This window comes from Melozone crissalis, unplaced genomic scaffold, assembly GCF_028551555.1.
Source record: "Melozone crissalis strain CALT ecotype California unplaced genomic scaffold, PUWL_Pcris_2 ptg000002l_1, whole genome shotgun sequence".
Lineage (NCBI taxonomy): Eukaryota > Metazoa > Chordata > Aves > Passeriformes > Passerellidae > Melozone > Melozone crissalis.
The window spans coordinates 19785343-19793949 of record NW_026535780.1 but is presented as its reverse complement, the minus strand read 5'-3'; positions in this window follow the sequence as shown (position 1 = coordinate 19793949).

Below are 8607 nucleotides of genomic sequence, written 5' to 3'. Positions count from 1 at the left end.
GGATTAGATCATAGGAAAAGCTTCTTCACTGTGAGGGTGGTGAGGCACTGCAACAGGTTACCTGGAGGAGTTATAGATGCCCCATCCTTGGAAGGGCTTAAGGCCAGGTTGGAAGGAGCTTTGAACAACTTGATCTCATGGAAGGTGTTTTCACCCATGACAGAGGGGTTGGAACTGGATGACCTTTAAGGTCCCTTCCAGCCCAAACCATTCTATGACTGGATGATTTTTCTCTCATTCTATCCCTCATTTTTACAATATCTTAGCTCTCCTTTCATGAAAAGGATGAAGCTGAGATACTTTTCCTTCTTTTAAAATAGTTCTGCTCAGTACTAAACCACTTTTCATTCTCGCCGGAAGTTAAGGTTATTGTGACTGCTTGATTGGGGTTACCACCGAACTAGAGACTAAATTAGGGCATTCTGAGATGGTCATCATTCAGCTACTTATTTACATGCACACAATGAAATAAGTGTACTAATCTCTGAAACTCAAATTCTATCCAGGCACAGACTGAGAGTAATAAAATACAATAAATAAACTGGGGAAAGAAAGATGTAAATACAGGTGTGTGTGGGAATTTTCTGACATTGAAAGGAAAAACACTGTCAAGAGAGACCCAGATCCGGCGGATATTGGTTTGAATAACTCAGACCCTCCGTGCAAAAATTTTTTCAGCATCTGAAGTTCTGCAACCAGAAATGTGTGAATTTTCAGTTGATTCTTCCTCTGTAAGAAGCCACCATAACTGAGCCATGAAAACTTTTTAATCTCTGCAAAAATATGCTTGTAAGTAGATTAATACCATAAACATAGATGAATGCTCATTCATGCTGTACTTTTTGCAATAGACTTGCAAGTCATTGCCAGATGATTAGTTTCCATGAGAGGGCTCATGTTTCTTATATAATTTAAGCAGCTCAAGGCCCGTGCATTATCTCAATCTAAAAGAAAAAACCCTCCATATACAGAGTTTTGTCTTATTGTGGCAAAACTCCCCCATGAAAGAACTGATGTGCTTCAAACACCCCACTAATGGTACAGTAAATTACATTTTCACATTTGGAACATTGTAATAGATTTCTCTACAGAGTGATTTATCATGCAACAATTAGGAACCCTCGGGAATTGGATGACCATTTTAAATTTTATCAGCTTGTTTCAATAAACTGTTAATGTGACCCTAATGTTTGGGAAGCACTTTAATATAATCAGATTTCAGTTGTTCAATCTACTGACATTAATGGCTACCTCATTAATCACAGGATTCTAACTGAGACCTCAGAGGCTGTGCTAAGTTCAGTGGACCAGTTTTTACAACAATAAAAACAACAGGCAATTTTCAACAGGGAAAAAAATCTAACTGAAAAACATTGGGTTCTGTTATCCTCTTTGAGTTGACAAGGTCATTTAATAATCCCTTACAGTGTGGAAAAAACATAATTTTTGTGTAGTTCATTTTTATTTGTAAAGTGGTCAATTAAAAATTGTAGTCATAAGAACTGAAATCTCCTGCTTTAAACAAATAGTGCAGCCTAAGAGGTAAAACACAGGAGGAAGACTATGTAACAGCCTGTGTATAAATGGCTCAGAGTGCCTACCACATGTACCCAGGGACAGTGATATTTCTACCCTGGAAGCACTTGTATCCTGCTGTGGTGGCTCTTACCTTGCCAAACTCACCACTAATTACTAATAAAGCTTACCAATATGTAAGATATTACCAGAATATCGCAGTGGCTTCCCTACCACCACCATCAAAATATCTTATTGTCCTGAGCTGTTCAATGGAAGACCATACCAAAGGCTTTGTATCAGATAGGGAGTTAGAATTTGTGTCTCAAGGTCTAGGGAAATTTTTATGACTGTTCTTATAAAGGTCTTGACTGTAGGTGTCCATTTGGAGTATGTTAGGAAACACACAGAGATATTTCAGTGCAAACCCTGAAGAATGGTCTGGGAAAATGATGTGAGGAGATAATGAAACAATTTCTGAGAAATTAGAACTGCAGCAAAAATTACTAATATATTAAGGAACTGTAAACAATTCAATAGGACTTTCTCCCATTCTGCACAAGCAGGTTTAGCAGCTGATGACCTGCTTATCAGCCTTTGATGGACAAGCAGAATGGTGGAGACTTCCATCACCTCTGAAAGAAAACACTTTTCCTAATGAAGGGTCTTCTGGAAATGCAGGAACCAATAATTGCTCTTAACTCTTAACACACAGTCAGAGAGTATCAAACAGCAGTAAGCTCTGAAACAGTTAATTTTAGAAACTGATTTTAATAGGTCCTGGTTTCTTTATTGAAAATATAATCTATTTTTTGTGTATGTACTTGATATGTTATTCCCTTGACAGTCAATACAGTTAATGTGCACTTACTTGCCTTATTTGCTGAGTTAATCTGTCCAAAACAGGTACATGGTTGCAAGCCAAAGAGGGTATGTACAGTATTGACATATTTATCTAACAGTTTGTTGGAGCTTCAATAAAATTGGTTTTACCAAGTTAGAGTGTCAGATCTTTAAGACATTAGCAAGAACCGTGCATTTTGATTCCTACATTGCTTAGTAATGAAGTTAACAAAGACCACTAAATTAAGTCTATTTTTCTAATGCACTTGAAATAGAAAAATATTACTTCAGTCTTATCAGGTAGATGTGTTCAGAGGAGGAAATGTTATCAGCACTTTGAATAAACTGGAAGACACCAGCACAAGGCCATACAACAGAGGTAATTGTTCATACAGCACCCAAGAAAGAGATCTAACAATTCACAGATACATTTTCAAGGTCAGTGAAAAAAAAAACAAGGAACAATAAAAATCCCTGGATCACTAAGTCCTGGATATCCAAGCACCACACCAGGTCCTTTTCTTAGTGCCTGTCTTTAAAAGGGCCAGATGTCTTGTTATAAATGCTTTCATTGAAAGTTACTCCAGTCCTTCCACTCTCAAATGGTTAGAAAACTTCTTAGTAAAAAAATAGAAGTTATCTATGGTAAATTTTAGCATTGTATTACTCTTCCATAAAAGTATTACCATACTCCTTTTCCTATTTGACTAGCTTTATCATCTGGCTTAAATGTTTTCCTACCAGCCATTTCCATTTCCTGGAGATATATCCTAACAAACTTCAAGTCTTCTATTCCACTGCCATAAAAAATATATCTTATTTACATGAGTATCCAAAGCTTTTCCTTGTCTCTTCCATATTCACCTAATTCTTCCAGAACACAGCTGATGAATCTTGCAGAAGAGTGTCTTCAGAAGAGAACTCAAAATTGGTGTGCAGGGGGCTATGACAAATATATAATGGTGGATTTGTAAATCAGAATAGAAAAGAGGGCTCTAATTAAAGACTGAGAGCTGCTGTTCTGAACTAGCTAGACAAACATAGGTGTAGATATAGGAAAAATTTATGAGGACAACAATTAGAGAAAGTAAATGTATGAGGTAAGCTATTGTATGACAAGTTCTCAAAATCTTCTAGTTCTGTATAGATTTTTTTACTTATTGGGGAAAAAAGTCCTATTAAAAAAAAACCTCTCATAATTTAAAAGGGACAATGTGTGAGAGCTGGGATTAGTGAGGGCAGAAGTAATGCTGTAACAGCCAGCATCAGAAGTTTGAAAGTTTCTTTAATACCACCTATCTACAATATGCAAGTGCAGGGACAAAATGGAGAGAAGAATTTAATGGAGGTGACTGGGGAGAGGAAAAAGAACTAGCAGAGAACATAGCACAATGAAGAAATAGATCAGAATGAAGATACAGGAAAATGAATGGCCCTACAAGATTTGGAGAGATTAAGTAATTTCAATTTTGACTGAAATCCTTTTAAAAAATTTCAAGCCATAATCTGTTAGTAATTATGTATGTGGCCCTCTCGATGGTCCAGAGCAGGAGTTACCTGATACACGGCATTAGTGGGAAATGTGACGTTTTTAGTACGTTATCAGCAGTGATCCATCAAAGCATAATATGTAAGATTACCCACTGGAACCCAGTAATTTGTCTTTAAGTGTTTTTATTTATAGTTTGTGCAGATGCAAACGAAGCAGTGAAGCTAGGCTGGCATTGGAAGGTTTCAAAAAAAGAAGCACCTTCCTTCTGGATTGTGCTTTGAGATAGAGGGGATACTGTCAGTTGAACAACTCATGTTGAACAGCTATTGTAAGCTTTAAAGGGACATTTAATGCTAGGACACAGATCTGGGTGTTTGCTCTGTGTTTTGAGAGAGAGGGAGTATAGTAAGTGTTGGTGTTTCAAAGGAGGATGGTATTGCTTGTATTTAATTTATTTTGCTCTTTCTCGCTGCTGTTTGGGAAGGAATGGCTTTGAACTCTTAATTGTATATTTTGTTTTTATCAGAGCACAGACCCATCCTGTCCTTTCCCACTCCCCCTCCTTTTCTCCTGTAGTCCTCACTTTACTGCTTTCTTCCTTCTCTCTTGCCTTTCATCTCCCACCCTGACAATAAACAGTCTGGAGCTGAATCCAGAGAGCAGAAATAACTCTGATTCCCTCCCCATTCAATACAGATCCCAATAAAACTTTGAAATGGCATCCAGATCTTTGCTGTGTAGAATGGGGTCTGTCTCTAGCACAAAAGAAAGCACACACTACAGTTTGTCAAGGAGGGGGATTTTCCTCAAGCAGTCTTCCTCACTAAAGAAAGTGCTCGCTCCCACATTTGCAGGAATGTTTTTGTTTGAGCAAATGAGCACTAGGAATGGAAGCAGCAACCTGGGAAGAGGTGGAGCTTGTGCAGAAAGGATGATGAAGACGCTAAGGATTAAGAGCCTGGATGCCTCTTGATGCACCAGGTATTTATGTCAGTAATTCTCATTAGATTTAATGTGAATAACAGTCACAAATCCCCCGAGGACTGAGAGAAGAACAGATTTCTTAATGTTTCCATGAGGAATACTTTGAAACCTTCATAAAACATTCATATTTGATGGAAAGGAAAATCTACTTTAATAAAACATGTTTACCACTATTATACAATCAACAGTTGGTATTTTATTTACTTGAGTATAATGTATGGTTATACTTGCATGGTTATTATATATTATCAGGCTAAGACTGCTTTACTTTGTATTATTGTTTTGTTTATGTAACATTAACAGTTCATTCTACTGTAACCTCAAAACAGCATTTTAAGAAAGCCAGAACGAACCCAAGTTTACAGAACAGTTTCTTCTTCTTTCTCTAAGACCCTATTTCTGAATGTGGTTCAAAAGAAGACACAGAACAGATGAGTTTGAAGCAATTGCTGTTCAAGTTTTATTTTACTGCCTTAAAAAAAACCTCAGAGTTAGTTTGGGGTCCTTTGTTGTTGGCACTGAATAAATGCAGGAGATTTTCAGAGGACTAGTTTGTGGACTACAAAGGTGCGTCACAGGACACCTGATATGCCCTAAGGTACTTCACTTGGCTGCTTCCAAAGGCAAAAAATCCTACAGGCTCTGTGCCTTATATGACTGTTCTGGGGGCAGGCTCTTAACACACCACAGCAAGCAAAATAGCATTAGATGCCTAAGTTCAGGCATCTCAATCCCAACTTTAAAACATTTGATGCTTCCAGAATACATCCAGGGACATTTTGCTTGTGACTGCACACCCTCAATGTCTTTTGGCTACAGAGTAGCACAAGACATTCATAAAACAACGCACACAGCTACTTAAAATACTCCAGGCTGCACACACACTGGAACTGAAATGAATACAAATAATTCTGAAGAGAGCAAGTAAAGCAAGCTGTGCTCCATAAAAATCTTTCTCTGTCCCAATGTAATCACCTTTCCACAGTATTCCAAGCCAAATTAAAGAGCACCTTTTGTTGATGAAATTTACTTATCAGAGTTTATTTTTAAGTCATGTGTGTACATTTTAGAAATTGAGGATAAAATGTGTTCAAGTTCCTGTGCAGCTGGGTAAGTACAGGTGTGTGATCCCAATGTTTTATATACCTTCTAATGGTTGCTAGCATTGCAACTGTTGTGAAAATAAGAGTAGTACCCATTTAAAGCTCACATATCATGAGTAAAATCTGCAACACTTCTTGAGGAAATGTTAAAATGTTCAACATCCATGTTCTCAACAAGTAAATAACACATTATAGGGCTACATTATGACTAGATTATATCTATTAGTTACTGCTGTGCACCATGTTAATCTCCAGATTCCCCTGGGAAATGAGAAAAATCATTTCAGACTTCAATAACTAACAATCAGTTATTGCTCTGGGCAATAATAAAGCTGAATGCAATTACCTAAAGTGAAGTTAGCAGTGTAACAAATGAAATACAGATTTCTTTCTCTCCTAAAATAAATGTAGCATCTCCTCATCACACACTACTGCATGGTATAATAGGGTCTTCTAAACAGTGTTTTGTCTGAACAGCCTACTTGAGATTTGAAATATATGTGATTAAAACTTATATAAAAAGTTACTTTTTATGATATCACTTGCATGATCACTTAGGGTTAGAAAAAGATTTTTCAGATTCAGGCTATGAATCTGAAAATGTAAAGCACTCATTCCAGAAAAACAGATTTTAAAAAAAAGATTATCTGCTCCCAGCAGTACACCTCATTCCCCAGTAAAGACAATTTACCCCAAAAGGGAAATAGAAAATTTCTGTTCATAAAATGGCTTTGATCAGATTTTTCTCAAAACATGTTAAAGCTGTAAATGCAGCATTTCAGTCTTCATACTTATTCAATTCCTGTCACATTAATTTATTATTTATTCTGTTAACATCAAAATGTTCAGTCTGTTAAGAAGGAAAAACTTTTTATTTTAAATTGATTTTTAAAAGAAATGCTTGAAAACTGAAGTCCCTAGAAGCTAGAACTTTTCTTAACTTAGCATGAGATTGTGTAATATAAAACATATACATAAATGTTTGCAGGATGAGAAATTTTGCATATAACTCAGGAATTAATATTTCAATAAGAATGAAAATATTTGATACTGGATGAAAAAATAATATGCACAAAAATATTCATAATTAAGAATAATAGTGTTTTTCAGCTATACTACCTTTCACCTTATTATGTAGAGTAAGTATTAATTCTCCATGCTGAATTATTGCTAATTAATTATCTGCATGTACTCTCTCTTTGTCACTACAGAATTCAATTATCCTGGAAAAGGTCTCACAGTAGAAAGTTAATCCTAATTCCAGATCTTTTGAGAAACCAGTTTTTTATTTATAAATACAGATTGGGTTTGAACCATGAATTTTCCAGTTATTTTCAGCTACTCAAGAATGTTTTTACACCTGATGTTTAAGAAATAGCTTCTTATTATGCAATGGGGTGTTTTTTCGTATTTTATCCTACACTGGTGTTGACATCTTTTTACAGCTCCTTGAAAGCTAATGACCCCCTTTGAAATGACCCACTTTTTAGTCGTTGGACACTAGCTCATAGTGTTATACAAAGTTCATTTTTAGACATTTTTAGGCAAAACCATCTTTCTTGCTGTATATTTATATAAGGCATAATTCAACATCTCATTAGTACTATCAGTATTAGTAACGATATATTTACAAAATGTGTTGAAGTAATTCCAGTCAGATCTGGCTGCCCTTCATTTTGGTACATGTTTTATTTGAATAAAGATATTGAAAAGATGGCTCACTTCGGCTGTACTAATCTTGGATATCTTTCTGAGGTAATTTTAGCTTACATTTTGATCATTCTGATATATGTCTTATTTAAAAAAAATAAAATCCCTGCAGCTATTAAAGCAAGGCAGCATCAAGAAGAACCTCAATATATAGCAGATAGGGTAAAACATTGCAGTGAAAAGCTGCATCACTTTGGTTCAGTATTGTCTCAGTTAACTGGAACAGTGCTTGGCCATCATTTGTAAGGTTTGAGAAATTACAGCTTCTTATTGCTCTAATCTTGTTCAACCACTGCAAAGCAAGGAGGAGAAGGGGGATGCTCTCCATGAATGCTGTCTACCACTCTGCTGTTAAGATTCAGTGTCTGAACTCTGGGTTTGAAAACATTTAGACACAGGGGAGAATGACACCCACAAAGCCACATCTCAGTAAAGGGGAATTCAGGACCTCATCACCTTACATCTTTGGACTCGTGGCCAGCCAGGAAACACGGGTTGTCTCTGTACTAACTTTAGTGGTTTGAAGTGCTGACAGAAAAAGCATCCACATTATTCTTGAATTCAGGCTGTGTAAAAATCCCATCTGTTTTCCCTCACAGGTGATGCCAGGATCTTTCTAGGAAGGATCCTTCTGTCTTGTGTCAATCATTACCAAAGGGAAAAGGTGTTGGGATGGGCAGCCTTGCCAGGAACAGCATGCCAGACCCACAGCGAGTGAGCTGGTGCCTGCATGGCTGAAGAGCTCTTGCCACCACTTCTGCTGTCATCCCTCCCAACCACGGAAAAGGACCAGCAGCAAAAATGGCAAAGAGGACACTCCTGAAGCTGCTCTCACACTTCAGTGGCCTGTAGTCACAGCACAAGCCATAAGCAGGCAGAGGCTGCCAAGCTAAAAGACCTGATTTCTAATTGTGAATTTTGTTATTAGACTTTTTTACAGAATTTTGTCAGTCCACTTGT